Here is a 22566-nt window from a genome sequence, read left to right as displayed (position 1 = left end):
TTTAATGCCTCATTTTCTTAGGAACTTAAACATGAAGCAATTTAAAGGAAGGGTGAAAAAAATGAGAAAGAATGAATTGGAGCTATCAGAACAGACACAATTTAAAAATAATGCTTAATAACAGATCAGAAAGAATGTTTAGTTCATAATAAGATCCTTTTCTCATTAATGAGAGTGTATTTCAGGATGCAGTTTTCTTCCATATTATGCCTTTGCATCATCCCATATGGGACAGTGCCTTTCTGAAGTGTCCCTTTGTTTTAGTGTCCCTTTGTTTCTATGGGACCATGAGGCATAATGTTTACCGCAGTGTAATGCACATGTAGGTGTCAAGAGGGGGGATGTAAGATGGAAGCTGGAAAACTTTTTTCATTTATATTAGTCTTCATCTTCTCATAGATGTGTGACATAACTGTGTATATGTATTTAATATATATGTGATTAGGTATATTTGATAGTTATGGGGAGCGGGAAAGGAATAACCATTCTGAGTTGCTGGACTTAGAGTCATTTAGGCAAATTTCCATTTGGAGAAAAAGGTTGGCCAATTTCTCTCTGATCCACTCCAGCATATCCCTTAAGTAATCTCTCTCCAAATGAACTAGTCTGTCTTCACACACATCTCTTTCATGCATGCAGAGTCCTGGTCAGTCAAATCATACACAAAGAACTCAGCTGCTTTCCCTTGAATTAAAACATCAGGGTGTTCCTGTTGTGGCTCAGTGATAATGAACCTGACTAGTATCCATGAGGATGCAGGTTTGATCACTGACCTCGCTCAGGGGGTTAAGGATCTGGTGTTGCTGTGAGCTGTGATGTAGGTCTCAGATGTGGCTTGGATCCTGTGTTGCTTTGGCTGTGGCTGGCAGCTGCAGCTCTGATTTGACACAGCCTGGAAACTTCCATATGCCTCTGGTGTGGCCCTAAGAAGACCAAAAAAAAAAAAAAAAAATCAGGATACCGAAGTCAGAAGATTGTCATATTGAAGTTATCATAGGCAAGTATAGGACATTAAATTGCAGACTTGGCTGTGACAATTTTATTTGCAGTGTCTCTGAATCAGGGACAAGATGCCTTTGCTTTGTAAGAAAATGCTAGTAGGACCAGACTCTTCAGTACTAACAAAAAAGGTGTGGAGGAATATGGAAGGTGTGGAGACAGAGAGAGAAGTTAAGTCTGTGGAAATGGACTCCCTTCATGTAAGAACAATTTCTCAGTCCCTGCAGCTGTTCACCAGACTAAAATCCCCAAAGCAGTTTACATCTATATTTCCTTTTTTCTTTTCCATGCTCATTGCTTCACACAGTTGAAACTAGAAGTGGAAAGGAGCTATTTTTGCCTTTCTGTAGAGGGTGGCCCACAGCAGTCACCTTGGTTTGTGGAATGCTTATTAATTGCCGAACACTAAGCAAGCTACACAGATTATTGTAAGGGATACCCATAAGACATCTTTCAGTTAGGTGTTATTATTACCCTTATTTTGGAGATGAAGAAATGGAGGCTCAACGAGGTTAAGATTGAGGCTCAAAAATCTCACAGAAAGAGGCAGCCAATATTTTTCCAAAGTCCTCACCTTGAGTTCCCAGGGCTCAACTAATTGCTGCTAATTGAAATGGAGGTTTATTCCCATTACTGTGTGAATAGACTGTTTTTTGTCCACAAGTCCCTCGAGGACTTGGACACTAAGAAAGTCAATCTTTTCCAAAGGAAACTGCCAAGTTCCCATTTCGCATGGGTTTTGGAAATAGCCTGGGAGTTTAGGAATTGCCGGTGGCCTGGGAAACCCCTGCCTCCTCCATGTAGAGTGCAGAAAATTGTCACTCTGAGTGACAAATAAGTTTCAAAAATAAAATCCTGCAAGGATTTTGGATTTTAAAATTTATTGTAGTCATTGGTAAAAATTGTTTAAAGTGCTTTGCTCTTTACTCCCTGCCCACTCTTAATCCTCATTTAGTGGTTCATAATTGGCCATGAGCAAAGTGGCCATCCCTGTCACCATGTCTCTCCTGCTTCCCCCTCTTAAGTAGTGTGATAAGTGAAACTACTCAATAGTTTAAGTGGACCCTAATTAATGAGTCTGATTCCTGCTTGACACAGACTCATTTTTAACCTGGTAAACTCATTAAACCTCTGCTTTTCATTTAGCCATGGATGACCAGAGTATCACAATTTCAACTAAGTGCGTGTAGTGATTTAATGGGCCTTGAGTTTCCCTCATTCCCATAGAGTCCCATCCAAGGAACTCTATCTGTATCATTAGAAGTTTATTTAGTGCAATGAGAGATCTCTCTGATCTATCCTGAATTCAACTGAAGGCTTTAAAGATAAATGGGAGCAAACCACTGGCTCCACAATTTCAAACATCCCATTTTGCTTTTAACCATAAATCAGCCAAGGGTCTGAAATACAGTCTCCAGACCGACCAGGTCATCTCCTGAGTTAATGAGACAAGGAACAGTCCCCACTTCTACCAGCAGATGCCAGCACTTCCTCTTCTTGGATAATGAAGGGCCCAGGGATTTGGTCTCCAATCCACACATTATGAGACTAAAAATAAAGGCAGATTAAAAGCAACAAAAACAAACAACTCAAAGACACACACCCAAAAGTGACTTCTTTCATTCCCAGTTACTGCAGTTAATCAATCCAAGGGAATTCTCAGAAAGAGCTATCTGTTCTGTCATTGTTATTACTGCTATATTTGTATGAATGTGTAGATATCTAATAAGCCACTTTCCTCCTCCCATATAGAGAATTTTCAAAGTTAAAACAGGCCAGGGTAAGTTGGATTCTAATTTTAATGAGTTCTCATAAAGCTCCTGTCTATTGCAACTACCCAGTAAGTGTTTTATAACAGTGACAGCTTTGCAAATACTGTAACATATGTAACTTGGATTGGGTCAATACATGGCGGGGAAATCAGATTGTAAAATGGTCGAGCTGTTCATTTTGGCTGTCTTTACAATCAATCAGCCAGACCAACTGAGCCTGCAGTGATACTCTCTGATTATTGAGAAAGCTAAAACAAATGGTTTGGCCGTGCTGTCTGCCAAAGCCCATTCAATAGCTAAAACCTCTGTCAATATACGGACAGGTGCCATCTTTTGAAAATCAGTTATTAGTAATAACTCTCAGGTCCAACTAAAAGTGAAGCTACATTTTGGCTGCCTCCCCCCCCCAAAAAAAGGACTAGTTCAATTTATTTAAAAATGTTTTGTTTGGTAGATTTTGTAGAATGACCTGTTTCAGAAACCCAAAGTTTACAGACTATGGTGCCAGGCCATAAGAATAACGACTTCTGCCTCACCCCAACTTGCTTTCCTTTTTCTTCCTTGCCTAGCTTTTTTGTGCTTAAATCAAAAGCTTATAAAAAGAGCAATAGTCTCAAATATATTTCCCAACTGTGAAGATGAAATTCTTTCAAAAAGATCCAGGTTCCAGAGTGATATGGAGTCATAAGCCCTTTCTTTAACCTGTGCAAGTGACTGGATGCATTAAGCTACCATAGATCCTCGTTGCATTCTTCACTTCCAGCCAACTCACCCGTGACTGCTGGCAGGATAAGTGCATTGTGTGAATTGCCTAATCCAAATATCTATGAGTTGCTAGGTTTAGGCTAAGACGTTCCAGTAAAAATGAAGGCAGCCTCCCAGTCTTTGCCTAAACTTGATTCAAATCACATCGACTTAGAATGAATTACTTTCACAATATTTCCTTCAGGGACTTCTCTGGCTGTAATAGAGATAAGAAACCAAAAAGCTGCTTATCAACATTTCCAGTTAGAGAAAGAGAGGGAAAATTAATCAAAATAAATCAATTCCAAGGACAGTATTTCCAGTTTCATTGAGTTTCCTTAAGGACCAGGTAGAGATTGAAGGGAGATGGGCCACCAAAAAAACATGGCTGATGAAATATGGGGGGAATGCAGATGTTTAAAGTGCTTATTATTCATCCTAGAGTACTGACTGTTTTTAGGGTATGCAAGAATAGATTCTTTCTTTCCAATTAATCAGAGCTTTGGAGGAATCAAATTGAGAGATGATTTAGGAGTTCCCGTCGTGGCGCAGCGGTTAACGAATCCGACTAGGAACCATGAGGTTGCGGGTTCGATCCCTGCCCTTGCTCAGTGGGTTAAGGATCCGGTGTTGCCATGAGCTGTGGTGTAGGTTGCAGACACGGCTTGGATCCCGCACTGCTGTGGCTCTGGCGTAGGCTGGCAGCTACAGCTCCGATTAGACCCCTAGCCTGGGAACCTCCATATGCCGCAGGAGCAGCCCAAGAAATGGCAAAAAGACAAAAAAAGAAAAAAGAGAGAGATGATTTAGTGGTAAAATGGGATTTTCTAGACACAGAGGAACTGTGCAGGTCACCAGAAGATGGAGGGAAATGAGAGATACTTACTGGCTCACACTAACAACAAAGAGATAAGATGTGATGAAAATCCAAAGCCTTTAAATCTACTGTGGCAGAGACTGTAAATTGTCTTACCAATCTATATTAGTCCATTCAATTTTATTTCAGTAAGAGAACCTCCTGAGTTTTAGCTGAGTGTTAATCTGGTTGGAGATGACATTTCCACATCTTCCTTGCAGCTTAGGTGTGACCTCATGCCCAAGTCTGTCTAATGAACAGTGTGCAGAAGTGATGTGTAAATTCTGATCATGCTCTTAAAAGGAAGCTCCTTCCTCTTCACTATCTCTTTCTCCCTTTACAAGGACTAGAATTTGGCCATGGTGGTGGTGGTTCATTTTTGACCATGTAGATGAGGACAATCCCTAGTGGATGATGAACAGAAAGAAGGCACTTGCAGTGTTAGACCACGTTGTGGTACAGAATCACACCACACCTCTAGACTACCTGATAGCTTGAATGTTCATGAGAGAGGTGGTTCAATGTAGTGCCTTGCTAATTAAGTTGTGGTCCTCAGCAGCATATAGGAGCTTATTAGAATGAAGAATCTCAGGCTGTACCTCAGGCCTGCTGAATTATAATCACATTAAAATATCTCCCAACAATGTATATACACATCAAAATTTAAGACACATGGGTATAGTGGTTAAAAGCATAGATTCTAGAGCCAGATCCTGAGTTCAAATTAAAATCTGTGTCTCAATTAGCTGTGTCACTTTGGGCAAATTACTAAAACTCTCTGTGACTGAATTTTCTCATCTGTAGATTGCAGATATTAATATCTTCATTGTAAGGTTTTGTAAGGATTATATCAGTTTATATATAAAAATAGGCAGGTATAAAGCTATATAAAGACTTGCTATTATTATTATAGAAAGCAAACTTCTATCTTGTTCAAGCCATTTAGTCCCTGATAAAGATGTCAAATAAACATATTAAATTCGTCTACTAATGGATCTGTGTGAAGATTTGGAGAAGGACAGAAGCTGTGTCTGTTCTTATAATTGTAACAACCATATATACAGGATCTTTCAGTATGATCTTACAATAAAATTTATTTATATTCAGCAAATATTTATTATCTCCTATATGTCAGACATTTTTCTAGGTGTGTGTTTTAGTGAAGAAACCTAACGAAAATTCCACCTTCATGAAGGTTATATTTTAGTGGAAGAGATAAGAGTAGCATGGAGATGGGAATTATCTATAAAGTTGGGGGTCTCATTATCAGGTTGTGGTTCAGATTGTGTTTCCTGATTACTAGTTTGGAAAATTTAAACACCATAAATAGAGAAAGTGAAAAATACTGAAAACTTCCTGGGGCCTGTGAAGTTGAGGTTATTACAATATCTGTCCAGGGGCAGCAAGGTTTTTGCATAGCAGAGAGACTTTGTGACCATGGGGAATCTATATTCCAAAGCAAAGTTAGAGGATTGTACTAAGTGTGGAGCTAGGATGGTGGGTCTCCAGCTAAGTTCCTGACCAGGCTCACCCATTGCTGAAGAGTAGGCAAAGGCCCCTCTCTGAGGCATTTGGTGAGCATTGTTAGGAAGTATCACTCCCTTGTGGAGATGTTTGACCAGAATGGGAACTCATTCACATAACTTTCAGTGAAATGTCTAAATCTTCCACTCATTTCTTTCATATTGTGTTTTTTCTTAAGTTGTCAGTGTTCTTTATATTTTCTGGATTTTTCTTTCAAATTTAACTTATATTTTCATTTTATTTATAGTGTCTTTTGATGAAGAAGTAATTCTGAAATTTATCAAGTCCAAATTAGCAAATTTTTTTTTTATTATGGCTTGGGTTTTTTGTGTGTCCTATCCAGGAAATCTTTGTTTAACACAATATCATAAAGATTTTTCCCCATAACTTTTCCTCTAGCATTTTTAGTTTGGGTTCCTGTTTTTAGGTCTGTGACACAGTTTGAGTTCATTTTCATATAATGTATGAAATTAAGAGTTAAGGTTCCCTTTTTCCCATACTTATATTCAATGTCTACGACAATGACCAGCAACTGAATTGCATTGCCTTCTTGGTCAACAATCAGTTGCCCATAAGTGAAGTATTTATTTCTGGGATACTGATTTATAGATTTATTTTTACACCAATATCATAGTATCTTGTATCTTTATGATAAAACAAGATAAAACTTTATGATAAAGTTAGGCTGTATATATTCTCCAACCTTGTCCTTTTACAAAATTGTCTTGGTTATTCTAAGTCCTTTTTCATTTCATAAAAATTTTAATAATGTTGGGAAAACAGACCTAAATATGGACTTTGCCAGACAAACTGGCAGGCACTCTCCAAAAGGATTGGAAATCATTGATTTTGCAACTTCAGCAGGACTGTACATGTGTTAGACAATAAAACAGCATTTTCTACCAGATTTCCTCACTCTCTTTTACTTGGGGATTCTAGAAAGTTCATATTATGTCTCTTTATGGTTCTAAGAATACTGAAATATTTCCCTGGGCTTTCTAACCCATTCTCTAGAGGAAGAAATGCAGCCAGGTCTTATTTTGTACATAATGTCCACCTCTGGGAATCTTCATTCAATGAAGAGAGCTTTTCTACATCCTCCTGTGAGATGCGGAGCTGCTGCCTCTTTGTCAGAGATGTTCTCTTCTTTAGCCTACATCCATAAGCAGCAAAATCTGGAACTAGTAACACACACACAAAAAATCCCGTAAATTAACTATTACATTTTACAAATTGGCAAAGTGAAGTGTAGCTTACACAAAATCATGCATCTGGATGATAATTCCAGGGTTGGTCTCCTTGGACTGTGGGTGCTGGAAGGACAGGGACTGTACCTGTTTCCTCAGTGTACTATCCTTAGATGCTCAGAATAGTGCCCAGCACTCAGTGCATACTCAGTACATCTTTGTTGAATGAATGAATGGTCTCAGTTGAACCCATGAGTTACATAAAACAGGTACAATTATTTTTACATGGGCTATTAATTCAGATATTAAAAGAGAAGTCTTCTGTCTCCCCTAGTCACCTTGCAGCTGTAGCTTTTGAGACCCCAAAAGAGGATGCTGCCATCTCTTTTTGTAGTTCATTAACAATTCTAAAAATACATAAATGCTGAGCAAGTTATTTCATTTCTCTGCATTTCAGTTATCCTCTTTCATCAATTCTAAGACTCCTGTAGCTTCACATTTGGTTATCTCTGAAATCAGGATATGTCTCACAATTAATACATATTATAGCTTAATTGACTGCATTGTTTTCTATGGCATGATATATAAATAATTATGTCTTCATGGTTGATAGTGTCTTAGATTTAAAGACAAAGTTGTTACTCTGTAACATGATGATGATAATATTAATGTCGGAATGATGCCTCAGGTTTTCTCTCTCTCTCTCTCTCTTTTGAGAAAGTAGTAAGGATTTTATTATCAGAACAAGTAAGAGAGAGAAGCATAACAGAATACACAAATTATTTTTTTTCTGATAATTTTAGATTCCAGCGTCTCTCTGTGATAAGGTCAGTTGCTTATTTAGACAAGACACCATCTAAGAAACTACAGGCAGTGTTTCAGAAAATGACACAGTCTTAATGAGATACAATGAGACACAGTGAGAAATAAAAGCAGTTTTCCTATTTCCTTTCCTTAGTAAGATATGTGTAAAGGTATGAGGCTCATTTTGGGGGAAAATGCCTTCATGTAGAAAAATCTTAATTTTCTCCATTCTCCAGGAAAAAAAAAAAAGGGTTTCAACCCCTGAGCTGAATCAGAAAACAAAAATAGAGTGACAGTAATTTTACATGAACCTCAATGCTGTAACATGACTATAGTTACCATCTTCTTTAGTTTTAAAAAAAGTTTAGTGTCCTTTTATCCATACCAAACTAGTATGTTGAATTTTCTCCCTTACAAAATTTTTAGCCAAATTGGAATTAAATTCATCTCACTTTAAAGTGCAAGGAAGGATATGTAAGACTAGTGTTTGCTCTGTGTGACACATAAATTAAAGCAACCCTCTAATAGTACTGGCCCTAAGAGGTACTACAGTAAAACAGGAAAAGTGATCTGTAAGGTCCATTAAAATGAGGGAAAGAGTCAAGTTTCAGCAAATAAATGCCTGCCAAGTCTCATTTTTAATTGTACCCAGGTCTCAATCTGATCTTAGATTCCCCTAACTGACGAGACGAGAGCACACAGTACCAGCACAGGGTCAAGAGGGCCAAAGTTGTCTAGTCAGTAATCATCTCTACTCCACAATTTGCCAGTGCTTTTTTGGGGCATTGACAGTGGTAAAGGAATTGAGAAGCCTGGGTTTTGGAACAACACAAACATTATTATTATTTACCTAATAATTAATGGTCAAAGTTCTTGTTGAGGGTGAATGATATAAAAATAGGTAATGAGGTCCCTCACATATTACTGATAATATGACTTAGTCTGACTATAAATTAAAGCAGTACAAAATTGGCTTCTTCCACACAATAAGGACAAAGTTTGTACTAATCTTTCTCTGATGCCAATTGTGTCTCTCCAGCTCTAGCTTCAGGTTAACAACTTAATCCCCCCCCCACCCCGCCAAAAAAAAAAAAGCTAAGGGAAAAGGAAATAAGACACCCTCTAGTCAGTCTCTGGAATAGAAAGAGCTCTAGAACTCCACAGACATGAGCACATTCAAGTTTGAGATTATGGGTCTGCAGCTATTGTTTGTTCCTCCTGTCACTGGGATTTACATCTTGGGAGGCTTGAACACTGCCGGATCCTCAGCCTGAGTTCAGATGGCCTCGATCTGGATCGGCTCCACTGGAGAGGGCTTCTGGGTTTCTTTGTAGACCTGGATGGCAAAACCTGAATCAGACTTCTGGAATGGTCTTGGCTCAAAGAAACTCCGTTTATATCTTATCCCCACTTTTAGTGCTGGGATTGGGCCAGGGAAAGCTGTGGAAGAACAGAAGTATACCATCTTCTAGGATTTTGCTTAGAGGAAGAGTTCAGGTTTCCATTTGGATTGGACCCCGGGATGATGCAGGCTGCTTCTCTTCCTTTGCTGTCTCTTCACTGTGTAGCTTTAGTACATGGCATACTTTTGCCACTTGAAGGTACTTGACCTCCCTGGGTGGGAAAGGCCCTTGAGCTAGCACTTCTCAGCCATGCCTATTGCTCCAAACACTGAGTGCTTTCATGGGTCTGCTTTGTGATCAGAGAATTCATGGTGACATGGGTAGCTCTAGCCCTTACTATATGTCAATGCCATGGAGTGATGGCAGGGGAAGGCACATTGGCCTTTCCTTTGTCCACCTTGTCAAGGTCCTGGTAATTGTGCTCTGGATTCACTGATTTCCGGAGGATGCAGCCTGTGACTGAAGGAAGAGAAGTCATTGAGGGCATTGTCATGGCTGCAGGCTTGGCAGTACATCCTAATTGGAAGGGACATCTTTCCTAGAGCCCATTAGGCTCAAAAGCAGACCCTTTGAGTTCTCTCAAAGCGATTGAAAGACTGGGATCCAGGTGCTCTAACTGTACAGAATTCCTACCACCACAGTGAAATGATGAGATGATCGTGGTGACAAATATTCATGAGGGACATTGTCCAGCTTCCTTGGAAGAGTCAATCCAGAGGTTCTGTTTCTCTGCCACTGTGGGACTGCCTATGGCCTTAGCTCCAGCACTAGAAGGCTCTGAAGACCCATGTCTGGGCGTGGTGCTGTTAGTGCCAAGCCATGCTATGCTGGCCAGCAACCATGTCTGGGTCTCAGGCACTGGACGACAAGCACTGGCTGCCACAAGTCTCAGATTCCAGCATTAACTTTGCTTTTGAAGAGCTAAGTAATATTGGGCAAGACACAATCTCTCTGAACCTCAGTTTCCTTATCTTGGAAAATGATGATAAAATACTGCTCTGTCTACTTTACAGGGTTCTTGTAACATCAAACAATCCTTGTTCTCATTGATTTTATGAAGCAGTGGAGGTGTAAGTGGTGAAATAAAAGAAAATGCATGTGAAAATTATCTTTTAAAGTTTTAAGGGGCACATAAATATAAAATAACTGCTTGTGATTTTTTAAAAATAAATTTTAATAGTTATAATAATAAAAGCTGAGACAATGATAAAAATAAAATAAAATAAAAGCAATAAATAAATAAATAAATTTTATTGGAATATAGGTAACTTAGAGCCTGTGACTTTTAATAGTAAATCCAGGCTAGAATGTCATCATTTTTATATTCAGTTAAAGTCAACCAACATTTTTGAGGCCCTGCTTTTGTACATGACTACTTGGGAAGGAGGTATACATATACACCTTAAGTTTGGAAAGGCAGTTTTCATTTGGCAAGGTCCCTACCCCCCAAAGCAAAGATGTATGGCAAATAATTAGAACAAGTATCCTGGGGTACCGTGGCTTTTTTCCTTAGGAAACACACTTTGATTCTTACTAATTTACCTCTCATTAGAAATGTGTGTAGAGAAAAAGATGTGAGTCCCTTAGCTCAGGACTAGAGATAATTGGCAGAACCTAGGAAGAGAATCAGTGATGGACAGCAGGGGTAGAAAAGAAAAAGAGGGACCTGGGAATTGGAGAGAAGAAAGGGCAATGTACAAAGAAAATCAATCTTCCCAATTGAGGCATGTAGAAAGAAGAAATACGCTATAAAAATGGAAAGTGAGGACCCTAGATTCAATCAATCAGATGCCAGGTATACTCGGCTTTAAAAAAAAATGAGGCTATTATGGCTGAAGATCATTTGACAGAGCTTGTGTGTAAGAGTTTAATAATGATCATTCTTGTCCAAAATCATAAAATGAGGTGCCAGAGTGATTTATCACTCTGTTTTTCTAATAAACCCCAACTTTAGGAAGCATCTATAAATTTGGGTCTCACCCTAAAAAAGTAGGTCATTGTAGATTAGCCCAGTCACTGGCACATAGTAGGTGTTTGGTAAGTGTTTGATAAATAAACTGAAAGATTGCAGGCCTACACTTAGGTTAATTTATATTTTCATGGGGTTGAAGTCTTCAAGGCTGGGAAAGAGTATATTTCCCTTTCTATTCTTTAATTTCCGTAAATGTGAGACTCTCAATTGAGATGCCTCCAGTCTATGTACAGGTCTCTCTCCACTTACAATAGTATTACATCCCAATAAACTTAAGTGAAAATTCACTTAATACACCTAATCTACCAAACAGCATTATAGCTTAGCTTAGCATACCTTAAATCTGCTCAGAATACTTACATTAGTCTACAGTCAGGCAAATGTCATCTCACGCAAAGTCTATTTTATAATAATGTTGAATATCACATGTAGTTTATTGGTTATTGTACGGAAAGTGAAAACCAGAATGCTTGTGTGCGTACCAAATGGTCATATTGCGGATGTTCATCCCCGTGCTGGTGTGGCTGACTGGGAGTGGTGGCACTGCCACTGCCCAGCATCATGAGAGCATATCCTACTGCATATTTCCAGCCTGGGGGAAAGATCAGACTTCAAAGTTCTAAGTATGATTTCTACAGAATGTGTATCGCTTTCCCACCATCATAAAGTTGAACCATTGCAAGTTGTCTGGGACTGTCTGAAGATAATAATAGCTGGAGCTTATTTAATGGTTGTTGTGCCAGGCACATGTGTGCTGAGATGTTCACCTGATCTCAGTCAGTCCTTGCAACATAAGTGAGCACATAATTACTGTACTTGAAAGATGGAGAAAGTGAAATTCAGGGAGGCTGCCTTTAGAAAGGGTAACTTGGCAGAGGTCACGCAGCTAGTAAATTGAGATCAGGTTAACCAACTGCATATGGTTTTCTTTATTTTAGTAGAAAGGGAACTCAGGAGTGTACCTTTACAATCACCCTTTTCTAAGCAGATAAAACTAGAAGAAAATTTGTACAATGAAGGTAAGCTATTATTAAAATCTTAACACTGTTGGCAGTAACCTTAAGAGCAGATGGAGTGCCTAGGGCAGAGGCTTTCAAATGGTTTTGGTGGCAACTAAAGTAAGAAGTGCATTTTACATTCTAACATATACACGTGTGTATGCACACACACTACAATCATATAATATATACATAAGTGAGATAAAAGTTTCACTAAGCAATGCTTACTCTCACTATGTGTGATGTGTGATAGGTAGTAATGTTTTCTGTTAACTTTCCTTCTTTTTCCTTTCCTCCCTTTCCCTTCCATTCTATTCAACTCTTGTTTTAAACACTGGTTGGGACACACTTACTTGACTTCACTATATACTAATAGGTTATGATCTGCAGTATGAAAACCCCTGAGCTAGAAAACAATAAAGATGGTAGAAGGAGCCTGGGCCTTTGATTCAAATAGTTGTGGACCTTGAATCCTGGGCTGCTATTTTGTTTACTGTGTGGGCTAAAGCAATCAGTGTCTTCTTCTCACCCATGAAATTGGGACAAGAATACCTACCTCGAAGGGTTCCTGAGAAAAATGAGCAATGAACTTAGGCACCTACTCTAGCACCTGGCATGTCCCCCAGAAGGATGGTATCAGCCATGTAATGACACATTTAAGAATGCAGAGCGCTGGCCCTGGCACTAGCCATCTGTGTGAGTTTATATAAGTAAACTTTAAGCTTCTAAGTCTTGTGATCTTTCTAAGCTTCAGTTTACTTATCTGTAAAAAATGGGAGAAATAGTAGTTCCTATGCTATGGGATTGTTGGAGAATTAAGTGTGACAACATATGTAAAGCCCCTAACATGGCACCTGGTGCTTAGTATGTGCTCAATAAACTATTATTGGCTATGTTAGAGGTTCCATGAATATACCTATTATTACTGTCCAACCACTTAAGGCTAGCCTGGAATTCCCCAGACTAAGTTACAATATCTATTTTGATGATACAAACTCAGGATTGTGTGTATGTGTGAAGTTGGAATTGCTGTTGACTTTGCTCACCAGTATTTTTTAGAGGCCAAATCAAACTTGACTGCAGCAGCAGAGGAAATTATTTTAGTAAAGAAAGGTTAGATCCGAATTAGATTCCCTCTCCTTGTTCTTCTAAAGTATTTCCACAAAGTCCAATCTTTGGCTTGACATTAAAGCTTGTTTTGTGAGTAGACTTCACCAGAATAACAACAACAACAATAAAAACAATAATAATAATAGAAAAAGAAGAACAAAAGAACATGACTCCACACACTAAGTATTGGGAAGTGAGTTTAATTCTTCTGAGGTCAGCTAAAAAACTCCATGGCATGGCCCCCTGGCTCGAAACCTTTACTCCTTCCCACCTGTGAGGCAGCCTCATGATATTCACATTCTGTGTAATCCCCTCCTCCGGCTGAGTGTGGGCTGGACCTGGTGACTCACTTAAAGTGGAAATCACTCAGAGAGTAGGTCATAAAAAGCTGTGTGATATCGCCTCCCTCTTTTTTGGATCCCTTGCTATGGGAGAAGCCAGCTGCCATGTTGTGCCCCATGGAAAGGCCCATGTGATGAAGAGATGAAGCCTCTTGCCAAAGGCCATGTAAGTGAAGTTGGAAGCTGATCCTGCAGCCCCTTCAAAGACTATAATCCCAGCCAATAGTTAGACTATGACTTCACCAGAGACCCTGAGCTAGAGCTACCCATGGATCTGCTCCCAGATACATGACATGCAGAATCTTCGAGATAAACAACTGTTTGTTTCAAGGTGCTAAGCTTTGGAGATGATTTGTTATGTAGTAATAGTGACTTTACTACCCTTGAATCCTGCTTTCCACAGCATTGCTGTTAAGTCAGTCAGTTCATTATTGATTCAACAATTCCCTCATTCATTCTATGAAATTTTATGAACTGCTCACCATGTGTCAGGCAGTGTAATTACCTTCAGATCCTAACTTGAAGGAGCTTAGAGTCCAGTGGTGGAAATACAATGGGCAGACTAAAAGGTGAGTTGCATGCTAAATGCCATCATGTGGTTTTGTTTAGAGGCCTGTGGGAACTCAGAGGAGGAACAATTGCCAGCCTGGCCAGAAGAGAGAGGAATGAAATGGGGAGGAGGTGGCACTTAAGCCTTCATAGTCAACTTGGCTATGTCAACTTGGCTAGTTAACTTGGCTAGGCTGACTACATTCCCAGAATTCCCTTTATTCTACATTTTTATTTAAGTTGGGCCACAAAGGAGATTCTTGCTGAAGGCAGAAGGGAAGCAGCAGCCAATTGGTGGTGCACACACATTGATGCTGATCTGCTGACTCACCTTGATGGTGTGAAGCAACAGCTGGGCCTGCAATTTCTCTACATTCCCCTGTGTCCTCCTTTAGCTTTTCTGGCTACTGGATTCAGTGTGTATGTTTAGTTCTGTGATAAAAGGCTTTGGCTTCTGAAGGATACTCTCTTCACCAAAGTGAGGGGCAAGAGCAGACAAGGTTTCTGTCCTTCTTTGTTCTTGGGGTGCCAGCCTTCCTGACTCCCTGAAACTCAAGCTTAGATGTGAAGACAATAGCCTTGTAAGGCTGCTTTAATACCTCCCACAATTGTGTAGTTCGCTGTGACAGACATGAGATAAAATGAGAAAAAGCATTCAAGGCAGAGGGAACTGTACGACAAAAATATGGAAGGAAAAGGTAGGAGTAATATAATACTTAACCACTGGCACACTATTGGTACTGAGCAATCAAAACAAATGCTGGCTTCAGTACTGATCAATCAGAAGGAAGCAATGGTGGTCAAGGGCTCTGCCTGTGTCCCTTTTAATTACTGGACTATGGAGACTATCTGAGGAGTCTGGGTGGCTCTTGTGGTGGTTTGGGGCATTTGGAGGGTCTATCAGAGATGTGACTATTTACCAACTGTTACAGAAATGTTCTGAAATTTTAACATGTTATGCTATCATACTAGTTATATGGCATATATCGTTCTAGCTATATGGCAGTTCTGAAAAAAATATGTGGGGCAAGTGCGATGAGGAATGTGACTGGAACTTTTGGCTTGATGTGTGGCTATAGTTTTAAACCTCAGTTACTTAAGCCAATGGAATTGATGAATCTGATTTAACCTATTGTGTCTTATTTGGCTATAGTCATAATAGCTATTACAACTGTTCTGTGGAGAAATGCAATTTAATTGAATTATAGACCAGGACCCTATCCCTTCACTGAGTGACGGTTCAGAAAACAGGAATTTTAAGCTCTGTTCTGATGTTGACACATTGTAACCTGGTCAGGTCACTTAGCATAACCCATCCTGGAGCCAGAAAGCAGTGACTTTACTTCATCTTTCCTCTCCATAATGTTCTGGGGATCTGGAATGCTTTCCCATTCTTTAGAACCATAGCCATTGTGCCCTCCTACTCCGGAGTAAAGATGAATTTCACCCAATAAATTCTCACAGCCTTAGCACCAAAATTTTAGTCTGGTAACTACTTCCTATGAGTTGATTCATTATTGTCCTGCTCTCTCTAGAGAGCATCACAACTGTGCAGTTTATCCCTCCTTTTGATGACTTGATCTCTCAGCCAGTTATTTCCCAGGTATTCATTTTATGCCCTGTCATGTTTTCTGGTCCTTAGAATTCTCTATACAGAAGATGCCTAATAAATACTTTCACATTTATCACTTTGGTAAAATTTCCATTTCCAAATGAAAGTCAAGCAGGATGTTCTAAACTAAAATATTCAAGGATTTTGAATTGCGTATAGTTTTGTATTTTCTCTGCCTCCCACTAGCATGAATAATTAAGAATAGAGATGGACCCCTGTGTGTGTATGCCCGTAATAGTATTTGTGAGCATATAATAATGGTGTATAAATTGTCTTTTTGCTTCAAATGAAAAAAAAGGAAGTCTTGTTCAGCAATGAGGAAGTATGAATACAAAGAATACTGCAGTATACCTTGAGCATTGATATCTCTTAGGAAAACTCAAACTACCAGAAATTAGTGTTTGTTATTATAAGAAATTCAAATCATAATCAGAAAAATAACAGTCTACACCGAGATACCTTAAATATTCTTCTCATTGGAACGTTAGGGCAGTTGGGATTAATTTGCACACATTTGAAGCCCATCCTCACTAATAAATATGTCACCATTGAACTCATTGTCCTTTTGGGAAATGAGAAATAGAGGTTGAGCATTCTATAGGGAAAAATAAACTCAGGAAAATATTGAACTGTGGTTAAAAACAAAATTTTAAATCCAAACAAAAAGTGGATGTGCTGACTAAAAAAATGATGGTGTCTGAACGCAGTTGCTAAGAGTTTGGAATTTTGAATTCAGAATATTTCCCCTCAAGCAACTGAATTAGTATAAGAAATTAAAAACAAACAAACAAACAAAAAAAGCAGATGACTACAAACAAAAGTCTGAAGGCTTTAAAATTACCATGAGACAAATTTTCCTTCTTAACCCTGGAAAATTTTCCAGAAAATGACCAGTTAGGTTTTGATCTTTTCTGTTTGTCTTGTTTTCCTGTTTAGCAAATATACGTTTAACTACATTTGAATATACTTACTGCAACTATAGATGAAAAGAATGAAAACTTACATTTAGCATGACTTTGAGAACTATATAAAGCACAAGAGAATAAGGAGAATTTTTCCTCTCCATTCTATTTCCCTGGAATAAATCATGTGTTATTCTGTTGTTCTGAACCATTTTTCAATAGTTGAGCTCCCAGCATTAGAATGAATAAATTTTCTCCTCTTGGTATAGAAAGCAGTTCACCCTTTCCTTTATCTTTCTTAACCACATGCAATCCTTCAAGTTCACTTGTTCATCTGTACACACCATATACCATATACATATATGTATAGTTCTTAGTTCTTAGCAAACTTCTCATTCCCCAAAAGGGAAAAAAAAAAATCTCATAATCTATGCCAGTAGTTTTTAGCTAGAATTTGCCTTCTAAGTCCATATAAATAAAAGGTTTTGAACCCTTGGTGAATTTTATACTGAATATATATATATATATATATATATATATATATATATATTTTTTTTTTTTTTGGTCTTTTCTAGGGCCTCACCTGTGGCATATGAAGGTTCCCGGGCTAGGGGTCTAATCGGAGCTGTAGTCGCCGGCCTACACCATAGCCACAGCAACACCAGATCCAGCCTCACCTGCGACCTACACCACAGCTCACAGCAACACCGGATCCTTAAACAACCCACTGAGCAAGGCCAGGGATCAAACCCACAACCTCATGGTTCCTAGTCAGATTTGTTAATCACTGAGCCTCCAAGGGAACTCCTGAGCCCATATTTTGCCTCCTGTCAGTTCCTTTCATGAAAACCATCACAGAAACTTTATTCATTAGCATTCTGAGCTGTTTCTCAACCTTGGGGGTAGCTCTAATGCAATTTATATTTAGTTCTTCCCTTGCTTCTAGTTCTTTACATCAAGCCCTCCTATTAAAGGTGAGGATAGTAAGCCAATTGGAAAAGGTTTTGAACCCTTGGTGAATTTTATCCTAAAATATACCAAAATGCTATAATCTGATGCAGTCTTTGTTAAGAACTTTCACCACAGGTGAAGCCACAGGACAGCTCCACTCATAATCACCATGCAGGGGCAGCATTAGTTAATGTTAGACAAATGTTGAGATCTTCTTTTGCTTGTCCATTAGCACCACGTAGGAAGAAACTGCAAGATATAGGCAGGGAACTTTTAGGGATGATTCAGGATGAGCTTCATTTAATCATCCAACTTTCTGAGTATACTTGAAAAACCAAAGAGGCTACTATAGCAGTAATTTTTTTTTTTTTCAGATTCTTCAGGGTCAGTGTCAATTTCCAACATTACTAAAGAAAATAGAGGGTGATCTTTACTAGCTGAGTGACATTGGGCAAGTTACTTAACCTCTCTGTGTCTCGGATTCCTCATCTATGAAATAAGGATGATAATTTTATCTATCTCATAGTGTTGGTATGAGGATTAAATGAGGAAACACAGATAAAGCACATTGAATAGAGCCTGGTTTGTCATCTTTGTTTTGCTAACTCTGCTTTACATTGCTCATCTAAACGTCCTGGGGAGCCCACTGTGGCCAAAATAGAATCATAAGAGTGATTTGATTCTGAAGCACAACAGCTTCTCTTGTCTTTTCCTCTCTTAACCTACATTCTTGGTGTGCTTCCTAAGTGCAAGTCCTTATGCTAAGCTCTTTGCAGTCATTTTCTCATGTAAATCTCACAGAAAGCCTAACAGGATAGAGACTATTCAAATTTCCCTTTCATATGAGGAAACTGGAGTTTGGAGAAGTTAATTAGCTTATAGAATTAAGTTCTACAGACTCTAAGAAGTGGATGGATGTATTTCATATGAACTTTGTTTAAGGTGTTGTATTCACCTCAAGATTAATAATGCTAGAAGTTTTTAGAGCTGAAAGGACCTTTACATTGATGTAATCCAATCCATGAGTTAAGCCTCAGAGAGGTTAACAACTTCAGCCAAGGCCACACAGCCTGTTGTGACCAGCCAGGACCAGAATATTTTCAGGAATATCTGTCTCAACAATACACTGCTTTTTGTCTTAAAAAGATCTATTAATAATGTAAAATAATATTAAGTGTGAAAAAATACTTATGTTTTACACTTAGGGCACGAGTTTCTTCAGCAAGGAAATTGTAAATGGAAAATTAATTGAAGGGAGAAAAATACTTGGGATAGATTTTTAAAATTTAATTTAAAATTAAACACAATTGCTTTAAGTGAGCGATATTTTAAAAGATGGTATTAAAATCACACCCCAGAAGGCACAAATATGAAAATAAAAGGTTTACAGAGCCAGTTTTACCAGACACTCTTCAATCCCATTTTCTCTCCAGTGCTTATTAACTAGCATGGAATAGTCTTCTTTCAGCTTCTCTAAGACTTCTGTTTTAAACTTGAATTCCTTAAGGCAGGGGAGAAAAGGGAGTTCCTTGTTTCTGTATCCACCACAACCATTGCTCTCAACACACACACACACACACACACACACACACACACACACACACACACGCACATGCATACTTATTTTTCTAGAAAGAAATCTACTATTTTTTCATCTATTTTTTTTCTCATAGCTTGCACACCCTCCTCCAAATTCCTCTCCCAAAACCTAAACTTCAGAATTTGACTGAATGACATTCTCTCAAGATCAAAGTCAGATGATAATTTCCATGAAAATCAAAGTAATTTCACGTCTCATTCCATCTTTCTTGAAAGCCTAGGTTTCTTGCCAGGGAAACCCTATGCACTCCACACTTGCCCTTCTGTACAGGATGAAAGCTCAAGCTCCCTCTTCCCTTATTCTGGTGTCTCTTCCCTTCAAGTACATTACTGCTTTTCTGCAGAGATGAATTTGAAGACTTTGAAAGTTTCTACAAACAAGATTGAGCTACTCTCAATCTCTCAGTCTCTCTCTCTCTGGGATAAGCAGTGGCTGTGAGGTTTGAGGCTGAGGTGAGAATAAAGCACCAAGAATGGGGAGGGGAGAAAGAAGATGGAGAAAGGGGGAGGCCATGAGGTGGTAAATATAGGAAATTGGTATTTAGTGAGTTTCTGTATGTCAGGTATCACCATAGGTATAAGAAACATTTTCATTTTGTATATGAATAGCTTCAAACTTATTATTTCAAGTTTTCATGGTCAAAGAGCTTGTAAATGGCCTAGTTAAAATACTAAACCCATGTCTATCTGACCCCAGAGTACAGATTTTTTTGCAAAAGTATGAGGTCAGTGACATAATATGGGGGTTACTGGGAGGGGCTCTGCGCCATACTAGGATCCTACCATTACACACTGCTGGTGACTTGCTTCAAACATCTTTAGGACAAATTACCCAACTGACCTTGTTTATCACAAATAAAGGGGCCAGAAGCAACTGTAAGCTAGAGTTTGGCAAAGACTTTGCCCTCTCTCATTGCCCTGCCCTCCTTCCATGCACAATCTTATATATGCTCAAGGAGCCCATGTACAACAGAGCTGAGAAAGTTCTGATTTTGGTCTTAAAGGGGAAGGGGACTCTTTCTGACATCATTGATGCCCTCCAGGAATCCTCCCACAACGTCACTAACTGGAGAGTTAAACTGGTAATAGGAAGGCTGTTACTGTTTCTTGCAAATAAAACAAGGCGTCACCTGTTTCATGCAAATAAAAATAGTTATCTTCCTCAAGAAATATAATAGTAATTCTCCACTTAGGAAACACTCTCAGAAAGGAAAAATGCACTTTTTTTTTTTGAGAGGAAAATATCAAATTTCTAACACAGGAAACCTCCCCGGAGTCTACCTTCAGTAGAAAAGCTCATTTTATATTTTGCAAGTTTTGTGAGAGAAGTACTCAACTTGAATAAGTAGTTTTTGCAGTATTATTCCTTGTATGTTAAATTCATTTGTTGAGACTAACATAATACCATGGGATGGAGATTGCTCCCAATAGGAGTTATAAGTCATCCTAGGGATTATTACATGAAATGTTCAGATATCCATTATTAAAAATGAACCTGTTTTCTTTTGCTGCTTTTCTGCCTGGGGGGAAAAGAAAGAAAAGGAAAGATACTCTATAAATTTCATTAAAACAAATAAACCAAGCAAATCCTAGAATATATATATTTAATAAAATCTTGTCTTGACATAAGGTCCTGACTTGGTAATATGAATCAGCAAGTGATTTTCCTGATCTAATTGGCCTGGAATATAAGGGAATAGAAGGCAGAATTAACATCTAATGAACACACTACCCATGCCTGTTCCCATGTAACTTTTCATAGTGCTCACTATCCTACTCCTATTCTGGCCTCAGCCTTCTGACCTGCCTTGGCCAATGGAATGTGAATAAATGTGATACAAGCAGAGACCTAAAAAGTGCTTGAATTTCCACTTGTTCTTGTACTCTGCCATAGCCATGAGAACATGTCTGTTGGCCTGATGGAGGATGAGAGACACACAGAACAGAGTTAAGTCACCGCAGCCAATCCAGCTGAAACAATCCTAGACCAGTGAACACATAGAGAAGCAAGTCTAACCAAGACCAGAAGGATTGCTTAGCTGAACCAAGATCAGCAGAGCTGCTGAGTATACCTCCCAGATACATGCATAATAAATGTTTATTGTTGTGTGGTTTGTGTTGGTTTATTATACAGTGTTATTGTGGCACTAGATGATTGATACAAAACCTACAGTGAGGAAATGGTTTCTGGATATCAAAACCTACCACCATAAGTTGTGTTGCATGTTATGTGAAAGCCACAGAGGGGATTTGTGCTGAGGTAGACTGTGGCCCTATGTGTGTAAGCCACATCCAGATAAGTAGGAGGAGGAGTCTCCCTTAAAAAAACGAGATCATTTCTGCACCATTTGCTCAGGGAAGAGTATCTCTCCAGGTAGAAATGAAGAATAAGTATCACGGTCAGGTGTGTGTTATGATAGGATCCCTCCTAGGCAGGAGCTTCTTTCTCTAGGGCCCATTCAGAGTGACTTTAGCTATGTAGGGATTGACCAGGAGCTGTGAAGTTAAGGGCCCAGGTGTGACCGTGATGATGACAATCATGATGGCAGCTAACACTTGCTAAGCAGGTTGCTTATTATATCCCACATGCTATACTCAGCCCCTGAGATATATATATATATATATGTGTGTGTGTGTGTATAAATTAAATGATATATATATATATCATTTAATTTTCACAACTATCCTTTTAGATAGGTGTTAGTTTTTCCCCATTTTACACATGAGGAAACTGAAGCCCAGAGGTATTAAGTAACTAGGAAAGAATAACAAAGAATAGAGCTGGGTGGTCACAATCTGGCTCAAGAACCTCTATGCCAAAGGGCTTATGGAACCAAACAGACAAGTTGAGTTGTGATCAGAACTTTATATTTTGTATTTGGGTTGTTAGTATTCCTTGTACTTAGTTTCTGACTCTGCATGGGAACAAATTTAAACCTACCACAAGGCTAGTAGCATGGTGGGAATAGGAAGGAAATAGACAGAGCTAGAGTTGGGAGTGAGAGCAAGAGAAAGAACAAGAAGAAAACACTGATGGGAAGGTGAAATTGGGAGACAAGTTCAAGTGCCCTTGGTCAGGGTCTTACCTCACCCACTTTCCTGGGCAGTTCTCTACCTGGTGCTTCTTCTTTAGATATTCTGATTTTAATTTTATTGGAGAGGGTGGAGTTTCCTTATGTTTTGTATGTGCCAGGCAATTTTCTAAGCATTTCACAAACATTATGCTTTGGATTCTAACAACCA

Source organism: Phacochoerus africanus, chromosome 2 (genome assembly GCF_016906955.1).
Source record: "Phacochoerus africanus isolate WHEZ1 chromosome 2, ROS_Pafr_v1, whole genome shotgun sequence".
Taxonomy (NCBI): domain Eukaryota; kingdom Metazoa; phylum Chordata; class Mammalia; order Artiodactyla; family Suidae; genus Phacochoerus; species Phacochoerus africanus.
The sequence above is the reverse complement of the archived record's forward strand: the minus strand, read 5'-3'. Positions refer to the sequence as shown.